The sequence below is a fragment of the Glossina fuscipes genome, unplaced genomic scaffold (assembly GCF_014805625.2).
Source record: "Glossina fuscipes isolate IAEA_lab_2018 unplaced genomic scaffold, Yale_Gfus_2 89, whole genome shotgun sequence".
Lineage (NCBI taxonomy): Eukaryota > Metazoa > Arthropoda > Insecta > Diptera > Glossinidae > Glossina > Glossina fuscipes.
Genome location: NW_023998443.1, coordinates 1,224,494 through 1,246,346, shown reverse-complemented (window position 1 = coordinate 1,246,346; position 21,853 = coordinate 1,224,494). Strand labels below are relative to the sequence as shown.

General features: G+C 31.5%; 1 protein-coding gene and 1 long non-coding RNA gene across 3 annotated transcripts in view; both read right to left on the bottom strand.

Annotated features, from left to right (window-relative positions):
• The window catches only part of LOC119638436 (eukaryotic translation initiation factor 4E type 2), a 95,109-nt gene that overhangs the window by 4,298 nt on the left and 68,958 nt on the right, over window positions 1-21,853 (bottom strand). The window lies entirely within an intron of this gene.
• LOC119638437 overlaps window positions 9,027-21,853 on the bottom strand; it is a 75,825-nt gene continuing 62,998 nt past the window's right edge. The window contains exon 2 of the long non-coding RNA XR_005247437.1: window positions 9,027-10,394. This is a non-coding gene — a long non-coding RNA (uncharacterized LOC119638437). The remainder of the gene's footprint in view (window positions 10,395-21,853) is intronic.

The window sequence follows — 21,853 nt, the reverse complement described above, 5'->3', positions numbered from 1 at the left end:
ATATGACTTATTATTATTATTATTATTATTGCTTTTATTATTGGATGATATATATGTAAATATTTATATAATTTATTATTTATATAATTATCATTTACGTAACATTATTAATGACATAATTACATACACGTATTTCCTCTTCGACTTCTTCATCTTCGTTTTCTTCTTCAGTGGGGTAGTGTTGGAAGTGTATTCGTCATTAAATTTTGTCATTTTTCTTTTCTTATTTTTTTTATTTTTTTTGATTTGCTTTGATTTGATGAGAAGATTCGATCTAACTAAATAAAATAATTTTGAATTACGAAAACAACTCCTTTTATAACTCAGGATTAAAGATAAAAACTTTTGTAAAGAAACCTTATTTCAGTATAATTTTGTCATCTCTTCTAGGGTTTCGTAGTTGTTGTTGTTGTTCTTGTTGTTGTTGTTGATATGTTTAAGGCCAACATATGAATGAGACATAACACAAGCTGAACGTGTATTAACATTAAAAAAAAACAACAAAAAGAGTAAACAAATACAAGAAAGGAAAAAACTACAAACATACATATATTTTTGTAGGGCCAGTGGTACACTCTAAAGTTGACTGAACCTTAGGATTTAAACAGTCTTCACAAGAAAGTTATTTCGTTTTGCATTTTCTCTTTTCTACGCATAAGTCATGCATGTGATTATGTTTACAGAAGAAGAAGAGGAGAAAAAGTGAAAAGATATGTAGAGATAGCGTAAGGTAATTTGTTTCTTGCCAACCTAATACAAAAATATTGTTAATTTTTTTTTGCAATTTTTTGCATTTTATTCATTCCAGTGTTTCGAAATCCCGATTCAAAACAACTTTTTCTCACTAATAGCAAATCTATTCTCTGTATAATTTGATCAAAAAGTAACGAGAAAGTTCAAATTAGAACATATTCCGCACCTTCTAATAGAAATTCTCAGTTTAAGCTATGCAAAGAAAAAGGAACTTTTTGTATAACGATTTAACGATTCTCTCGGTTCTTTTAGTTAAATGCGATTTGGACGTCGGATTAGGGCATTCACCTTTTACGGTAAATGGATTTTGTTGTCTGTTTTAAAAGCGGAAATTAAGGAGAGAATTGAATATCTTCTCTCGTTAAAAGAAGAAAACCTTGTTTTCTCTTTTGAGTGCATTTATCGATCGGAAGGCCAGGATATAATCTCAAGTGTCGAAATTTCCAAAACTACTTCGCTTGGCATAACATTGCTTTTTTAAGGATGCAATTGATTTTTTCCCTAACCATGGTTTACTGGTTCGTTTTTGCCATCCAGGAGAGTGATGTTTTTCAACTATGTTAAAGTCAAAGTTGGAAATCGAATTGTGAACCATATTAGCATAAGTGATTTTCAAACTCAATTGCGAACTGGATTTGATCATGATTTTGTAAAGGAATAAATCAAACAATTCTTATTGCTTTTTGGTCGCACTATATATATATATATCTTTACAAGATTGAAAATGGCATCAGTAGCAGTCATTACCTTAGATTAATGCCGTCTATGCAGCTTTACCTAAAAAAAATTAAATGAAATCGTAATACCCGAGAGAATAATTGGGAGTTTAGGAACTGTAAAGCGATTTCATGGAAATATTTTCAATAAGCTAAGCCAGATTTGGATTTGACGATGTCTGTTAATTGTTGTAAATTTTTAAAAGTTATGAAACAGTAGGATATGCAGTAAATGTACATGTGTACATTTTTCAGTTAATGTGCGCGAAATAAACTCTGGAAATATAAAAAGTCTGTTCGCTTTTACTGGCTATGAGTAAAACGTTTCAAAGTTCAAAAAATTAATCATCTATATGGGTCAGTCTACTAATGTACCCGTGTCTGGGTATATCGTGCAAACCTATAAAGAGAAACGGGAGGAATTTTCCTCAAAATCAATATCCGAAGTAATTCATAAAAATCAAGGAAAATATATATGCAAAGAAATAATAATAAAAGTTTTACTTTATATTTTATAATGAATGATGGATGAAATAGCAACAATTTTGTTTTTATATATATATATGAAAAATAAGCATTTAATTCAAGTTCATAGAGTATATATATATATATTTATTAATTGATCTTTTAAGTTTATGCTGTGAAAAATATATATATATATATATATAGATTTTAAAATACATTTATGTATATATGTATATTATATGTATATATATGTTATTGATTTGACCGTTTTCTTTTTTTTTTATTTATATATATATGTATATATTTTTGTTTTTATTAAGAATTATTTTAAAGCAAAAATATGTAACATCACTAGCTTAGTAAACTTCTATCATGGCTAGTGACATACAGTTTAGGTGTTTTTTTTTTTTAAGGCTTTTAAGGCTTTCAATATTAGCGCCAACAATTAAGCCTTCACAATTAATAAAACAAAAACATATAAAAAAAAAAAAAAGAAATATTTTGAGAAGATAAACATTTACGGCTGACATTCGAGAATTATTTATACAAAGAGAAAGACGGAGGGAGGAAGGGAGGGAGGGAGGGAGCGAGAGAAACAGAGGGAGGGAGACAAAAAACAAGTGAGAAGATCATACATATGCATTTAGATAGATATATATATATATATATATATATAGAAGCGAAGATTTTGAAAAAAATTCAAATCAATTTATTGTTAATAGGTTTATACACAAAGCTACAAATAGATGAGATTTAATATAACTACTTTTTAAATGTTTTATTTACACAATTTGAACTATCATATCAATCTTAATGAACACAAGTGCATGTTTTCTCAGTTAGAAAACAACAAAACAATTATAATTTGAAATTCGCAAAAACTCTGCTTTTATGTGGGAAAATATTTTTATTTTATTTATTTATTTTTTTTTTTATATATGTATAGTACTTACTTACACTTTTCTTTTTTTTCCTTTCGTTAATTTAAAGGATTTATTCATAACAAAAAGTAAATTCTTATATAAATTTTTAATATCACCTATCACCAGTCAGCAATTGCTTAATAGTTCAACTTTTAACAACACTTTCCGTTCGTGATGCTTTAACACTGAAGGCATTGCCTTTCTTGTACGACATGTGAGAGATCGGTTTGTAAGGGAATTTTACGCTTCACAACAATGTGTCCAAAAAGTTGTGAAGAGTGAAACGTCTTGGATGCTATGAAGTAATGAAAGTATTTTTTATCATGCGTTGCGTCTGTTTGACATCTATGCTCCACCTAGGGATCCGTGTCAACACAGTCAGCACGTGCTTCGTGCACAAACATACAAAAATGCATTTTTTGTTTTTTTTCATATTTGTGGAGCAATGATTTCAGCCTATCAAGGCGTCATGAAAAGCATCATTTGCAGTGGTAGGACGACTTGAATCGATCAATCAAAGTTGAGCCAAAGACGCTTAAAAATCAAACTAATGTTAATAGATTTCCTCGATTATCGTGCTATTATGCACTATGAATGCCTTCGATATGTGATATGTGGACAAGTAAACAACATCACTTTAGTTTTGGGTGACCGTGATATGTTCAACTTGCTTTGCCGCATTCAACTTGTCAAAGTTTAGTAAACGATTCTACAGTGTGTTCCCAACTAACCGGATGAGATGAGGCAAAGTTTATGTGCTTTATGATCATTGCAATCGATTCTTGTGTACAAATCCCATTAATACTAAGCCTAAAGAGTTTGTAATGCTTTCGCGGTAATTATTTACGCTAGAACAAGTGATGAAGGGAACACTTTAGCTTTCGTGTCAGTGTCGGTAATCACTCAAATTAATCGCTTATACATCACTCCGGATATCTTCCTTCGTCCCTCGTTCTTGGCGAAACTTTGAACTGAGTTCGCCAAAAATTGAATATTTCGGATGAAGGGCACTATAAGTTGGCGGAAAAGTAAGAGTTTTCTGCGAAAAAATAAGTTGAGTAAGACAAGACGACCTCAGAGATAACGTCCGATTTTATTTAATCGAATGCAACTAGGACTGTTTGTTTGTCAAATTGTTTGTTTTTTTTTTTTTATCACATATGCAACCCTAATCCGGTCCATCCATGACGCAGGCTTTTCCTAACTAATATACTAATTAGTCAGTTAAAAAATAAGAAGGATTTGCTTTTTTAAAAACGCCTTAGAAACTCAGAGAAGATATAGAAAAATAAGAAATCATTTCAATAGCATGCTTCGCTTTCCCTTTCTGCGTGGGACCCGATCATTCCCAAAACCATTTATTCGCCGTAAAGCACACGTGTTGACGGTGATAGGTGTAATCAAAGTCATTATGCACTATTACAATTAATTTTAACACAAGTTTCATATAGAACAAGTAGAACAGTGTGTGTATGTATTGATGGTGGAAGAATAGTGATTTCTTTTTTATTCAAGTTAAATTTAACACATTAACTAATGAAAATAATACCTAAATGAAAAAGCCATCAAAATAAATTTTATATGTGCGTGTGTGTCTATCTAAGTGTTTGACGTGTCATAGAAAATTGCTTTATATTGTTTGTATATGTATATACATATGTACATAATTGACATAAATTAAAAGAATAGTTTAAGTAAATGAAAATAATTCATTTTTGTCGTGTATATACATAAGCCGTCGAACTATGTATGTATTTATTGTATGTCGTAAAAAATAGTTGTAGGCTTAAAGCAGCTCTACGACGGCCAGATAAGAAAGTTCACATGTAAGTATTTACTCTCCCTTCTGAACGAACACTCTCCATGTGCGACTATAAATATAAATTTAGATCGAATTCAACACACAATGTTGTACGGTGTTGTTAATATGATTTATCAAGAACCTTATCGAATGAGAAACTTGCTCTAAAACAATCTTTTGCGTATATAGGAAGCTAAGCTCTAATGTAAAAGATGAAAAGTTTGTAAAAACTAATTCAACTTTTCTTTTTAGAAGATGACTTTAAAAGCATTATGTAAGAATCACTATCGTCTGCAGAGAGATTACTAACTGTGTCGACGACGATGATGATGATGATGTCGATGATGATGAAGACAAGTAAAAAGAGACATCAAAAGTTTGCTTCATATATATGGATGGATTTGCTACTTTCGTCCCAGTTCCTCTTTTCACTTAAAAAGGTAATCACAACACACAACTATCGGAACAGGACAAGCAAGTATTCATAGAGAAGAAGAAATTTTGAAATATTTGACCATCGTTTTGTGTAATGGCTGGTAGTGGTGGTAAGTGCGACAATATTTGCAACAAATTTTAAGTACTTTGAACAAACGAAACAAACGAACGAAATCTATAAGCATTCACGTATACCTAATAAATTTTTGTACACTTTGCAAAATTTCACAAAAAACAAAAAATATCTGGTTAAAATTTTTGAAATAAAGCGTGTAAAAAAGATGCATTCGCTCTAAAGCGAAATCTTGGCTACCTCTTATCATTGATTTTTTCAATAAGTCAATCCTGGTTGTTTCCAAAATTTAATTTCCTTGAAGACTGTGATGATAATTTGATTCTAATGGAAAACTTGGATTGAAAAACAAGCGGACATCATGATCAAAACATTCTCTGCCCATCCCACCCAAGGCCAAGATATAAATATCTCTTACGGCCTTTGACAAATATTTCTGCATAATACAAAAGCAATTTCGAGAGAGCTAGGTATGTAAGGTGGAAAAAGAATAAGCAAAGGCGCTATATGGACTAATGGCAATTCAGTATTTCTTATCTCAAGCGATTATATAATAATTTAAAGTTTAGTATTTTATTTTTATCTGATTTATGTTTGATATGCAAATATCGTATTATTATAGACGAGAATGTTTTGAAGTGTTCCTTTTGAATTTTTTTGTCTTTGTGTTGTGATAATGCTGAGTGTGGATTATGTTCAATGAAATTGTCTTAAAAGTAAACTTAGATGTGTGTTGCTGACATTCATACGATATATTACGAGAAAATAATGTCTTTAATGTACTTTTGTACCATTCGATAATAGGTATATGCAGGCATTTTTGGGAAGAACATTTATAGAGTTAACATATCTTTCTAAGTACATTAATACATACATACATACATACATATATATATACATACATGTATATGTACATACATACATATATACATACATGTATATGTAAATATTTCAATGAATTACATTTGCAAACGCTTTTAGAAATATTGTAATTAGTTAGTTAGTTAATTAGTTACTTAGTCATACGTAATATACACAATGATAGGAAAGGAAAGAAGAAGAAAAAATTGTCCCTATTTTCTGCTGCTGTTCCGTTTCGTAGAATTGCTTTAATTAGCATTCATAACATACATAAAACAAGGGAGTATATTCGATGTGCCGTCCGAATTATTTATAATACCCACCACCCACCATTGGTCATTGCATTTCTTACGTTTGAATCGTGTATCATATCGAATATTTTTATATAACGCTTCGGACGATGCCATGGTTAATTGTGTCAAAAATTCATTGCCCTACTTGTGTGTGTGTGTGTATGTAATTTTTCGGCAAAGCGACGAACTCTTCGTCTCATTTTTGTTCTGATTTCCGATTACTCGATACCAGGATTTTATTAAGGAAGAGCTTGAGACTGTAGTTCAGGGGAAAATCCAATACATACATACATAGCTAGCTTTTTGATAATTGTAAGCGAAATCTCTAACACCCACTGATAAAAAATCAAATTTGTTAAGAAATCAGGTCCGCGTTTCTAGATAACATTTCGAAGTCTTGACAAAGAATGACAGACGGATATGCATCAGTCCTCGTTGTTACTCACGCTTACGATATGTATATACTTTATTATGGGTTCTCCCACTTGTTGCAAACATATTTTAACATATTCAAGCCTAAGTGTGTGGTGGTTATAATATTTATAAACTATATTTAATTATTATTTTTAGACTTATTTATTTATTTTTTGTTTCACTAATTCACACAAAAATTATATTAAAAAAAAAAAAATTAAGATTTATATTGAATTTTTTGTCAATTGTCACACACATAATTAATTTTCATTTAAAAAAAAAAAAAAAAAAAAATAGAAAAGGCATATTAAGTGAAAAGAGATTTTAGTGTTTAGCTTTCTCGTAAGGTGTTTTTTATTTAATTTCTTTTTTCATTTTAATTATTAAAAATTACATATTAAGTAAAGTTAAATATTTTTTTATATATATAAGTTGATATATATATATATATATACGTATACACGTATGCATATATCCATATATATGTATATATATATATATATATATATATAAATATATGTATATTTATAGTGTATATTATTTCAAAAATTGTTTGCTACTTATAAAAAAGTAATTGTAATCGATTCATTTAGTTACTAGAATTTAGATTTTGTTTTTGTTGTTGTTGGTTTCCTTTAAAGAATTTTTATATTTGGATTTATATATGAATATATATACATATATGTATACGTATACATATATATACATTTACATATTCAGATACATACATTTGTATATATGTATATATATATGTATATAATCTACAAGAAATTGTTTATAATTATAATTGTTTTACAATTAAAGTATTTTTAATTTCATTTACTTATTTGTTTTATTTTTTAATTAATAATTTATCGTTTTATTAAATGTTATTGTGTTTATTTATTTATATATTTGTATATATATATATACATATGTATGTATATATATATAAATATATTTAACATCACATTTTAAAATAAATAATTTTAGCAAATGCTTTTAATTATTTTCTTCCACAAACTGTTTTGTATTAAAAGCGTGCAAAAGAATTCTGAAAACAAGATGACAGACACAAACAACTAAAGTTTTCACCGAAAATATTACAAAAATATTTTCAAATGTCTAATTCAATTCAAATTTCAGATCAGAAAAAAAAAAAAAAAATTAAAAAAAAAAAAATTGTTTTCATTGTGCGTCATTATAACTAATTAAATTTTGAATAAATCATTTATTAAAGGAAAAAAATTTTTACATATAAATAAATACATTGTAACAATATTTATTAAAACTATACACTAACAAAAACTTAAACTTATATAAACAACATACATATTTAACAAAGCTTACAATATTAATAATAATAATAATAATAATAATAATAGTAACATATACGAGGTTCCCTTAAAATGTTAGTGAAATTCTTCACTTCCCAATTCTTAATTTTGTTCCGATTGTCTGCTTTATTCCTTAGCGAATATTTTCTTCACTTGCACATCTGGATTACAATTTTGTTCTATGTTTCTATTGTTGTTCGAAAAGTTTACGTTTGTTTTACCATAATCGGCGATTTTCAACTTGTAGAAGGACTTAATCCAAAAGCTTTTTTGCATAAGATATGTGTAATAGTATGAGAATGTGCTGTAATCTGCAGATATTTGGTTACTCCTCCTATTCGTCACTTCGGTTCCGAGTATTTGCAATGATTTATTTGGATTTACAACTTGGTGGATTGGAAGAGCTCTGACACTGAAGTCTATAGGTCATAGGACATTTTAAATTTAATAAAGAAATGATTTTCACTGGACTTATTGCTTATTCTTTTTAATTGTCTTTCCTTGGGTTTCCTTGTCCCAACTTAAACTCACTAACTCGGTTTTTTTGCAGAATTTTTCAACTTTCGACTTGATTTGTTTTGAAAAATGAGGTTTCTATTAATGCGCGATTAGATCGGAATATATAATGTAACTCTCTTTAGATTCTCTTTATGATTCTAGATTCTATATATATATATATACATATTTAGAGCATATTTTCGGGCGCTATTTATCAGACAACGAAAATAGAGAGAGGTCTTCTATGAATGCTTGTGAGTTCCTAAAAGACCATAAAGGGATTGACGATGATGAGGAGATTAAGTCTTTTTCTATTTTTCTATTTAAACTGTGCTGGTTATTATGTAACGCAAGGCTACGCGATTGATTAGTTTGCTTGAACCAAACACTATCGTGAACCTGTCATGTATACTATTTGCCCTGAAGAGGTCCATCTTGTTCGCGGCATTTTAATTTGCAATCTTTCTATTGTACTCAGGTAAAGCGTAAAAGTGAGTTTCTAAGGTATTGTGTTACAGTCAGGCTTCAAAGGTCCTAGTTTAGGTATACTCTATTCCTTATTCGTCCAACGATAAAAGCGCTGAGATGATTGATGTCTAGCATGACGGGCATCCGCCTTGAGAATAGAAAGGGAGCATTGTCTACTCGTTGCTTTCCAATTGCAATTTTCTTTTGCATTGTAAAGCAATGTTTTTGTTAAAATAAAGTGCAATCACGATAGGGAATAAGTAATGAATGGCATCTTGAAGTTGTTTTTGCACATAATTTAAACTATTTTTATTATTTAGTATTAGTACATATTTATATATATGCAAAACAAATGTAATCTTTTCGATAAACAATTCTTCAAATAGGATTTCTAAACAGACATGACTCAAAGGTAAGTACGACGATATGAAAAGCAATTAAAAAAATATTTTGTAAAAATGAATTTTTGAATTTTTTGTTTTGAACAAACCTCGTATTCTTGCATGTCTCATAAGCAATTTACATATATACAGCCTATTGCAAATTAATGTTTGCATCTAAAAGTATGCATTAAATAAAGCATAAATTATTTATCTCAATTTGTCTAGCAATTAATGCATGCATGCATACATACATACATACATTCGTGCGCGTACGTACATGAAAACACTTTTGCTATTTAAAGCAAAATTCTGTTACATAAGTGTTAATGTACGCATGCTTGTGTATAAGTATGTATCTACGTATGTATGTATGTATGTATGTATGTATGTATGTATGTATGTATGTATGTATGTATGTATGTATGTATGTATGTATGTATGTATGGGTGTACATGTACATTCTTCTATCCAAAAAAATGTTGTATAATTATCTTGCTTAGACAAAAGTTTCAATTATGTTATTATAAATATAAATAAATAAATAAAAACAAGAAAAACAAAGCACAGACATTACGTTACATTGAAGTGATATAAGAAAGTAATGAGAAAGTTATAATTTGAGTTGTTCGGGCGTTTTTTGTTTTGTTTTTGTTTCTGTTCTTTTTTTTCTTTTTTCTGCTTTTCAGTAAAACTCTCTAACTGCTTACTCTCACCCCGGATGACACTATTTGTTTCTTGCTGTTTTATTAAATCGGTTATTCAATTTATTTAAGTAATTGAGATTGCCCGTGTGTGTGTGTGCATATATATATATATATATATATATATATATATTTGTATGTGTTGTATGTATATGTGCTTTATTAATGTCTTCGTATTTGTAAGTAAATGTTTTGTTATAGACTGCTCTTGTTTACCCCTATTCGATGCTTGCTGTTATTGTTGTTGTAGTTGCTGTAGTTACTGTTATTGTAGCTGGTTTCAATTAAAGTTTTCTAAAACAAAAATAAATAGTTTTCATTAGAGTTTACTTTATATAGCACTATGTTAGTATATTCTACCTCAACGGTATACTCGGTTAAATTGTGTGAAATTCTCTTGTTGTTTATATGCAATTTCGTTTTGTAAACAGTTGCATATGCAGTTAAATATTCATTCCGTTTATATTTATGTAAACAACAACAATCATCTAAACAACAATATTCTGTAGACAATATTGAGAACATATCTATCATTTTGACATTTAGTTGGCATCGCCTTGATTGAATGGTGTGTTTTTAATTTGAAACTACAATTGATGTTATCATCAACGTTCAGCTGATAGGGTAACGTAAATTTACAAAAGTCTTGAAATTAACTCTTAAGCGCAGACACGATATTTACATTTTCGTAGTTATCATGAAAGTTAGCACAGGATAGTAGAAAATTTTCTGCTCTGCTTTGGCATTCATTTTTGCTTGAGTATTCCGCTTTAGTGGAGCTGCAAATTCTCAAGTAATTTTGTTTAAATAAATATATCGAAGTGAGACTGAAAATTGAAAATTATCTTAACGAGTGATGGGGGAGGGGAGGAGTGGAGCGGGAGAATATGATAGCTTTCTCAACTTTTTCATAACATTTAAAGAATTTGCACAATTTTTGATCAATATGAGATTTGGAACTATTTTCTCCGTCTGCCTGCTGTTTCAGAATTTGGAGAAATTCTCGCTATTTTCCAAAATTGTCTGTTATTAGTGCTATGGAAGAGACACAACACAACTGTGAATTTTCCATCCGTATGTAATGTCTTTGACTTTGTACTGTCATTTTATCTCGATAAATGTGTAGAGCATAGTTTTTGGCATCTTTGAACAGGTTAACTTACTTCTGTGCCCAAAAAACGCTAATCGAGTTCTCCTGCTTGATGCCCAACAAGATAGTGCTGCTAAATCAAATAATGGATACGTTACGATATCCAAAGCCCAAGCACCAATAATACACGCAACCTGAGTGAACCATTAATATCGATGATAAGGCTGAAGGTACTTGGCGGCCCTATCTGGAGAAGGGATAGCTGTTAGCTGGCTGTGTTGTAATATGACTTGTCCTTACAACTAAGATACCCTACTGCTAACAACAATTGATGCAAATTTTTAAGAAAAACTGGCGCAAAATCCCCGAAACCATGATATCATCAGTATTCAAGCCTCGTGTAAGGCTTTCGGCTCCATAAAGCGTAAGTTAACCCACGAAACGTTGGCAGCAATAATCTGGAAGGCGCTTCTTTCTCCGCTGTTATGAGCAAGCATTACTCTTTCCAGTTAACGCTGACTTCAATTGGTAGCTTAATGGCCCTCCGAGCACAGTTTTCCGTTTTTTGCGATAATTACAAAATGTGTTCCTTGGGGAGATAACCTTAAAGGATTACTTATGCTTTCTGCACGAAATTGTCCAAGAGATAAGAGCAATAGCACGTAGCGACAATTTCTCATGACACTTTTTTATAAAATGTACTTTTAATTGTACTTGTAATTGTACTTCAAACTTATTCACACTCCTAATATATATATACATACGTACGTACATTTACATATTTATACAGTAGAGATTTCGATTGGAGAAGATTTCACTAGTCGTACAACTGTGATTGTTGCGGCATCAGGCCATGCCGGCTCCTTAAAAGTGGTTTACGGAGTTGATCTAAGAGTCATGCGGCAATGTCGATGTAGTGGGGAACCCGAGTAACGGGCATTAGTCAACTCAATCCAATCTTTGGATAATTTATAATTCTTTGTCTAGTAGCACTAACACTATGTTTTTAATTTTAAGAAGAGATGAGCCTTTATTGGCGCCTTGCAACGTACCGGTTACGCGATAACAATTCAGTTGCTAGTTGGCCTAAATCTCGCTTCTTCTACCTAATTGCCATTCTAGCAAGTACAATGACTTCCACAAGCTTTATTCACTTATTGCTTTCCTAACCAACGCACTCTCTCGCTAATCATATTAAACGATCTTGTTCTTCATATTTAAATATTCGAGACGAGTTAGTCGCTTTCCTGGGATATATACCTATTCTTACCATGCCTAGTTATTTCCAGGTGACTTGTATTTTCCTTTCAGATTAACTAACCACTTTCTAGATTGTCAAGGTATCGTATAGTTTATCAAAGTCGTATCTAATCCTCATTTGAGTTAGCTTTTTAATAACAAGCTTGGCCCGTTATCGTCTTTTGACCAGCCATACAGATACAACTGGGCAATGCTATATGGGAAAGTTCCTTTGTATAAATTCAATCTAATCTATCTTTTATAGAATTATGCGCATCATGAGTAATAATAAGCGATCAAATATAATATTTTTTGCTTCCTTATCGTGACGAAAAAATGCTAAATTTTATAAAGTTAATCTCATCTATATTAATATATATGCACATATATAAATATATATAAATATGTTTATATATCTATCTATATATAGTTAATGAGTAAGCAAATAATCAATTATTGACATCATTAGATTAGTTGAGAACATGTTATGTAATAAAATTGCAGTAAATGTACTATTTCTCACATAAGTTTAATAAATGAAATACTGAAACTAAAACGCCGCCACCATTTCTAGATATATATTTGCTTATGTAAACGTGCATGGGTTTGTATGTACTCGTATCGGATTAAGCAACAAATCCAATGAAAAGAAGATAAAAAACAAAGACAAAGTCTAAATGAATAGGAGACCGTACAAACATAGCTTACTATTAATAATTCATTGGTTGGATGCGGAGAACAACAAAGAGCAACGAAGAGAGAGAGAGAGAGAGAGAAATCGAATTGTTTGTATGCATCTGGCCAAGACAGTCATTACGGACGGAAGGAAATGTAACGAAAGAGGGATTGAGACATGAAAAAAAAGAAGAAAAAACAAATATAATAATATTGTATGGAAGAATGCCGCGACACACAGAGATACATTTAAATACGCTATACATGAGTATAAGACTATAATTTTGAAAGTGGACTAAGTCGATTTTTCTTTCCTCATAGCCGCATAATATGTTACATTACGTCAAAGTACTTTAAGTTATTTTAATCGGAATGAAAATAAAGAAGAGCATAAGCAGCTAATAATAATGCTTAGTGAGTGTTTTAATATCTCTTGAATTGTTGAGCTTTAGCTTCAGAGGCTCTTTACTGTATTCCTTGAAAAAGAAATTTATTAATTCAATCTTTTAAGCGTTCAGTTCTTCTAAAACTGCCTGCAAGATATATCCATATACATATATACATATCCATTCCAATTTGTCTGTGGATATTTGACAAGTTTGGATCATGATAAACTTACTTAAGTGCAGTTGAAGAAATGTTCTTCATACTACTGCTGGCTCATGTTTTAACGGGCCTCGAAGCATTGCAAGTTCTAGGTATTTATTCAATGGTCGACCTGAGAGAATAATTGCAACAATCATAAGTTACACCGAGTTCTCGTAATATTTGTATAACGAGTACGAATATTGATTAGAAAATTGCTTTGAATTGAATGCTTTCCAAACCTTCATCTTTGGATGAGTACACGATTGAAATAAGCCAACAGCAAGCAATTGCTTACTTTTATGGGAAGAGTTTTCATGTATAACCGAACTTTGAATTTTCTCTTTACGGGACATATGTTTTCATTTGATTTTCCAATCAGTCATGCGTATAGAAAAACAATGACTTAGACCGAGTACTTTATGATTGCACAGGAGTCTTGTATTCTTAGCATGAAAGCGTGAATGTAGACAAGCAAGGCCCTGATAAAAAGCAAATAAACCTTATATCCGATCAATTTCGTACATTCAGTGTTTATCAGTAGCTAAATTTGTAAGTAACTTGTAAAAATGTTTTGCCTGAATGATTGGTTTTTTCCCCCTTGTGTGTGTGTGTGCTGGTATATAATAATAGGTATGATAGTCATTAGAGTAATAAAAGCAAATTGCGTAATAGGATTATTGAAAAAGGGATTAATTTAATATATGTGTGTGTGTGTACCGAGATTATTAGGTGTATCCTCTAAACAGTTATTATTATTATTTCACTTGTAGTGTATATGATCAATAATATTGAGCTTAATAATGGCGGAATGGCTTCAGTTAGACGGAGGATGGCGTTGGTTGAACGAACGAAATAAATAAATAGTAAAATAAAAAGTTTTATGCGCTGAATATATCGCATTTTTTTTGTTAATCACCTATCTACACATATCAAAGGGAATGTTTTGCACTCATCTATGGGTTTCTTCATTTCATATTCCCTTTCATACGAGAAAGTGGAGGATGTGGAGGAAGTAAAAACTTACAGGAAACAGAGAATGGAAAAAAGGAACAAAAGCGCCATGAGCTGTATATTTTCATTCATATAACTGAATATAATTTTAAACAAGTATAAACATTGTAGTCGGTCACGGCCAACATTTTCATACCCTACACCATATCATGAAAATACCTTAAAAATTTGGGGCTTGCAAACTGAGCACAAAAAGAAAACAAAACAGACAGGCAGACAGACAAGCTTAGATCGACTCCAAAAGTGATTCGGATTAGTACGGTGGAAGGTGGGCATATTTCAAGTCCTTCTGGTTGTTGCAGACCTCCACACAAGTTTAGCATACCATTGCATCAGAAAACTATGAAACATTTCTTCTCTTCATTTAACAGCAGAGCCATTTTTATTTTCGTTAAACTTTGCACAAAAGACCCCGCCCAGCATATCATGTGATCAGCGAAACTGAAATTAGTTTTTAATGCAATTCGAGTAGCAATGCTAGAAGAGTTTGAAGAAAAAAATTGAAATTTGAAGTTTTGCAAAAAAAAAGTAAAATTTTTTTAGTAAATCTACACTACGCGCTACTTTGCAAAAGCATAATAAAAGAAAAAAAAAAAAACCTTCGTTCAGTGGAGAAAATGTGCAAATTCTATGAAGTTGTTTGCACCGGAGGGATAAAGCGTTTTCGATAACTACGCGTCAAGAGCGGAATTTTCAAAACTTTTAAATGGAAATTGTGTAGAAACGGCTGTATGTCCTAAAAAAAAATTAAAGTAAAATAAAATTTATGCTCTTTTCGCTTTAAAAGTACTTTAACTCCTTAACGAGGGCGGGCGTTCAGTGCAATAACCTCTACTATATCGCTTGCGCTAACGATATATATTAAGCTTTAGCTAAGGCTAAGGCTTGAGTTAGTTTCACCTTTGCTTTACATAAACCGTTTTGTCCGTCTGTCTTTCTATGTATTTTATATTCAATTGACAGATGGCAAAGTTTCAAGACATTTGCATGAAATTTAACGTTTGCCTTAAGAACGAATTCTACTGAACATGGACTGAATCCGACTATTATTAGAATATGTCCTCCGATATCAATGAACTTTATTATTATTAATTTCGCCAGAGAAATAAATTCTAAAGCTAAACTCTTAAAGCACTAGCATCTAAGGGCTTTTTTATTAAAAAGTCTACCGCACTTGAGATTCGAACCCACGACCATTGAGTTGCTAGTCGAGACTCTTGTCTACTCGGCCACTCAGTCTTTATACAGCATTAGGGTCTAACTTATCTTGTCAAGATCTATTTTTTTAACCCCTCCCACGATATAAGAATTCTCTGAAAGAATAGTTCTTTTTAGCGCTCTCATTGGAAAAGTTGTAAATTTCTAGGTCTACCTACGCCTTTGCCATTATCGATGCTTGTAAACTGCATTGGATTTCAGTTTAACCGACAAAATCGTCAATTTCAGGTATCAAGCGAAAACACGATAGTGTGAAAGGCTGTTCTTTCTTCTTCTTTTTCTTCTTGCAAATGCCAGTACTTTCTCCACTTAAAATGATAAAACTAACAGAGGGTAACGTATCTGCTTGAACTAAGAAGGGACTGCATCGCGGGAGGAAAAGTTTGATGATAATGGAAAAAGCGATTAAATAAATGTTTAAAAATTATGCTACAATTTTTGGCAAAGGGAGGGGCAGGGCAGGGCAGGGTATTGAACTGTAAAACAAATAAACGTAAAATTTTATTTATATAAAAAAAAATAAAAATAAAAAAAAAAATATTTATATATAGAGAGAAATTCAATTGTTTCATATCTAACTTTACTACTGTTTGTATGTTTTATGCGCACAGCAGGCCTTGAACTGAAACTGGGTCAAGCTTCAAGTTGTTGCCTTTTATATAATAGACGTGTATGTACATTTTTCGCCGTTGTTTGTATTATTCTCTCTCATACGATGGCATGCAAACATTTCCAACAACAACAACAGCAAAATTTCAACGAGCACACATGGGCCTAAAGTTTTTTTTCGCACTTGTTAATATCGCAGCAGTTGTCACATGTGTGCATATGTTGTTGTTCATGGTTTTAGTTAATTTACTGATGTACGTACGTACGTACGTACGTACGAGTTCTGCACATTGTGTTACGGTACCACTTAAATTCAAAAAAAAATAAATAAATACATAAAAAATAAAAAAAAATAAAAAAACGACTCGGAAATTGTCTGCGTCGGTATGAGTGTGTGTGTTTCGGCCTTTGTGTCCAAAGTGTTATTAGCAATAAGAATTATCACAGTTGCTTTTTTATTTTTATATTTTTTTTTGTATTTTCAGAAACTGTTTACACACTTTTTTCTCTCTCTTTCTATATTGAATTGCAATGTATTGGACACAATTGTGTGAGTCGGTTATTTAATTAGTTTTGTATGTCCCTACTACAACACTATGATATATGAAACGATATTTATTGCTTCTATTATTTCATTTAGAAGAAATGAGTAAATGAATCTTTTTTTTTTGAAATCTGATCTACGTTATATCACAAAGTACATAATTTATTTTGCTTTGGTTTTGTAAAATGTGAATCGATGAAACCTCTGAGAAAGAAACTTCGTCGAGAAATCGTAGTAGTGAAGAATTTAAAATATTAGATCTTTTGCTTTGGGCGTTAGTATCTACTTTGGTTTTGGTTTTGGAAAAATTTTCAAATGCAAGAAAAATGTCAGCCTTACGTTCTCTTTGTCTGTGCGTAAGAACCAATGAAAAGGATTAGGCTTGAGATTTATTATAACCTACCTACCTTATGCTTCGCTAGTACAAGGGTGTATTAAATTTGGGCGAATGTGTGCGACTTCCAGAATAACTTGACATGTACTCATCCTTCTACTATCGATCGATCAACGAATCACTTTCTGAATCGAATTCAGCTTATCTGTCTTCGTCGGTCCGTCTTAATTTCTCGTGTCCAACTTGCAGTAATTTTTAAGATATTTTAATGAAATTTAGTACACTGTGTTTTGGCTAAAGGATGAAAGGTATTGCATCTCTTTCCATGTAACAACTTATTTTGAAAAGTTTTTGTATGAACGACCATATTATGCGAAGCGGTTCAAGTTATTTAATGAACCCTTGGCCTTGTCCCACTATAGTGTGAAAAACGTGAAACATAAAAAGCTTTTTACAAATTATTACATAAGTATGAATATTATTGCTGCGTATACCTTTACCTTGCTTTACTCGTCGCTTCGCAAATGTTTTGTAAAAACTTTTGCTACCAAAAACTGTCTAAATATAACTTTTATCCTCTATTGCAGTTATGGTATTTGCAAATAAATTCCATATTCAATGATTTATATTACGATATAAATCATAATTGATTTTGCTTCTACGTGCTGGATATCCTTACAACTGTATATTCTTGCGCACATCTAAATAAACTAAAACAAGAATGAAATTACGTTTGGCTTATACCGAGAATCTTTCGATATTCATTGTTTACTTTTTGGATTTACTTGTGTTTATATATTCTAGACTTGCGAGATACTGGGGATATATTAAGTTTGTGTGAATATAAATAAATGCAAAATCTAAGCCGACTTGGGATAGCCTGAATATTATATACCAGTGCATTTTATATTCATATTCAAGCCGCTATATTTTGGCTCAAAGGAAAACCTTACTGAAAACGAAACACGCTCCGAAAAGCTGTAGCGTAATTTATTGCATGCCTTGCTAGACTATAATATTTTAACTTGAAAATATTTTGGCATTAAATTCGTTTATCGTTTTTCATCATCTTTGATTTAACACTAAACGTCTTTCTTGGACTTTCGAGCTTTAAAAAAAAAAAAAAGACTTACAAAGCATGCGATCTTTGCAGAAATTTTTATGTTATGTGTGTGAATAGGACTTTATTTAAATACCTATATCCAAATTTTCTCTACCTGGTGTAATTTTTGTTATACCATTGACACGTGCTTACTTTCACCAAAGTGGGTCAACTTGGCTCGTTTCTTTGGGGAAATTGCTAGAGTCGAGGTAGAGGAGAGGATAGGAGGATAGAAAGTTGAAACTTCGTTCCTACATTTCTCAATCGTTTAAGAGATAAGAGTTGAAAAGCGAAAATCCGATCATTCTGGAAACACGTAGGAAACTGAAGCAACCTCGAAGAAGAGGTTTAGTTTTTTTTTATTTTTTGCTAATAACGTCCGATCCTGCGTAGACGTTTGTAAAAAATTTTGCTTTGTATATTTTTTAGGATCTCTTTGAGTTCGACCTAAAAATAGTCCCGATCGTTCAGGAGGAGCATTTGGATACATATATAGGAGCATTGCAACCATATTTTTATTCACGTTGATGAAGCATCCATCTAATTAACGGGGTCTCGGTATGTTTTCAGAAGAATTCATTTCTTCCCACCATAAGTAGAATGAGCGTAAAAACCATAAAGCACAAATAATTTAGAATACGTTCTCCATTTTGCTTGTATACTATGTACGTTCTGAACGACGTACTGTACCTTCCCAAGTGTTTGTCGCTTATATGATTATGTGATAAGATGCAGCATTTCTTCTTTATTATCGTAGTAGTAGTGCACTATGAATTCCTTATACGAAGACAAACTATTCTGTAGCTACGAGAATTACTCTGTTCGAAGTCTGTTGGAAGTCGTATGCTAGCAGCTATTCCCCAAATTACGGGCAGATTACTTTTTGTTTTCTGCATCACGCTAATGAAGTCTGTCGGACACACGACATGGATCCTTTAAGATTCTTTTTGCCAAAAATCAGGTCGTATCGTCTCCCAAGCACTCAATTCGCCCGACTTGGCTTTGCATGGCGAAAGCAAACAAAATGCAAAGTGAATACATATGCACAGTCACCTGGTAGGTTACCGCAAATGCAAAAGTCTGACCAACTTTCCATTGTAGTGTCATATGGAAGCAAGGCGAAGGATGTTATGTTAATAGTTGAAAATTATTGAAGTTTCATATTTACCCGAAAGGCGGCGCACTTAATGTGCAATTTACTGACCTATCTAAGAGCAGATGATGCAACCAGTTTTAGCCATTTAGGACTATTTAAAGGAGCTGAGTTCATAAAAGAATGTAATATGAGAACACGTTTTGCTTAGTGTTTTTATTTTACACTAAAAATCGATAACTTGTCCCAATTTGCATTCTTTTATGAAGAAAATCATAAAAATTGCCTAAGTGACTAAACAACGCCAACAACAACAACAACAATAACAAGAACAACGAAAAGAAAAGCAATCATAAACAATTTGTAGAAACTATTAAGCTCCACTCTTTAAGCCATTTAAAGGAAAATTTATTATATCACGTACACTTAATATTGTTTCTAAGGAATTTTAGAACCTTATCTCAAGATCTCTTTATTATACATTAGCAAAACTATAATTTTTTATAAGCGCTTGGGGGAAAAATGGGCACGCAAGACATAACTCAAATTTGAGGTTAATGTTATAACTTTTTCTAGCGTACGATGTGCTTGGCGCCGGCACTGGCGGCGGACACTTTACCAACAAATAATTGCTTTAACTAGGCATACATCTATAGGAATCTATAGGAATATTTGGTTTTTATAATAAATGATTATCAGGCTTGCACCTACGTCAATAATTGGTTGTTTTTGTTGTGACTGAAAATTACTTGTAAACATGAGATTCCTGTGATTCAGGTATCAGCTGCTATCAAAGCGCTTTTTATTTTACCTTTTCAGTTAAATAACATGTGAAAACATTATGGTTGGCCTATGTGGACTATTAATTGCTCTACACCAACACATTGTCTAACACAATTCTTACTTTTGCCATAGAACACAAAAATTGCAGACTGTTTGTACGGGAATTTACTTTTGTGGAAGTGTATCTTAAAAATTACGTCTTTTTCCAAATAAAGGCTTACTTTCCGTAAAAGTGATTATGCCCAGAGGTTTAAAACACAGCACCGTTAATTTTTTATGTCAAGTTACGACTACCTTTCAAGTTTCATCATAACATAATAAAACTTTGACTTTTCTATTCTGAGAAACAAAAATTTTCGTGAAAATGTTTATATAGGCGAGGATACAAAAATAGGCGTATGTGGTCCAAATTCTTTAGAGTTAATGTTTATATCAAATTGGATTTATGGATTAATTCTCATTATAACATATTAAAATTTAGACTTTTGTGCCCTAGAAAAAATCAATTCTCGCGAAAATCATTACATAGGTCGAGATGGTCCAAATTTGGTACAGTTCAATTTTTTTTTTTTTTTTTGGATTACTACTGTATTATGATTTGATTTTCATCATAAACCATTGAAAAGTAGACTTTTTTCTCATATGAACTTCATTTTTCGTTATAGGGGAGGGGTTTCAAAATGTTGCCTGAGCGGATCCAAATTTTTCACATTATATTATGATCCAGAAATATTATTACATAGCCATTTTCGTCACGTAATTTTGAAAATTGCAATTTTTTCCAAGTAACCACTTTTCAAATTAGGGCGTTATATGGGGAGTGAGCGAAAAAGCAGATCGATCCAAACTATTTTTAATAGCGTTCGTATTCATTTCATCAAAATATCTCAAAAAATTCCGATCTATAGCTTGAAGACAAATTTACACCGACAAACATCAAACGGATAGAAAGGGTCAAAAACCTAAGTCTATCCTAAGCCCTTTTACGTATTACATAGGTCCACACAAACTTTATAAACCCTGTACAACAACCGGTGTAGGGCATAAAAATGAAGTAAAAATCAAAACAATCTCTCTTGCTGCTTCATTCATACACTTCTATGCTTTAAATTATTAAACCAAAACAATTTAGTAAACGAATTAAATATGGAAATGTTTAAATATTCCTATCCACATTCGTCTGCTGTTTGCCATAATTTATGTGCAGGGTACTGAATGTAAACGAAATACGAAACAACTAAGCAACTGGCGGGGGGTGTGGGAGGTCGTTCATGGCCCACACGTCCATAAATCGATGTAAACACAATAACCATAAACACAGATCAGGAAGAGTCGTAACACATAAATTCAAATCAAGTGTCATTTGTAGCAGAGAGATTTGTTCGTTCATAATTTTATGCATAAAAATTTACTAATATTAGATCATTTTCAGAAGTTGTCATGAGTTTAATTTTCTTTTACGTTATT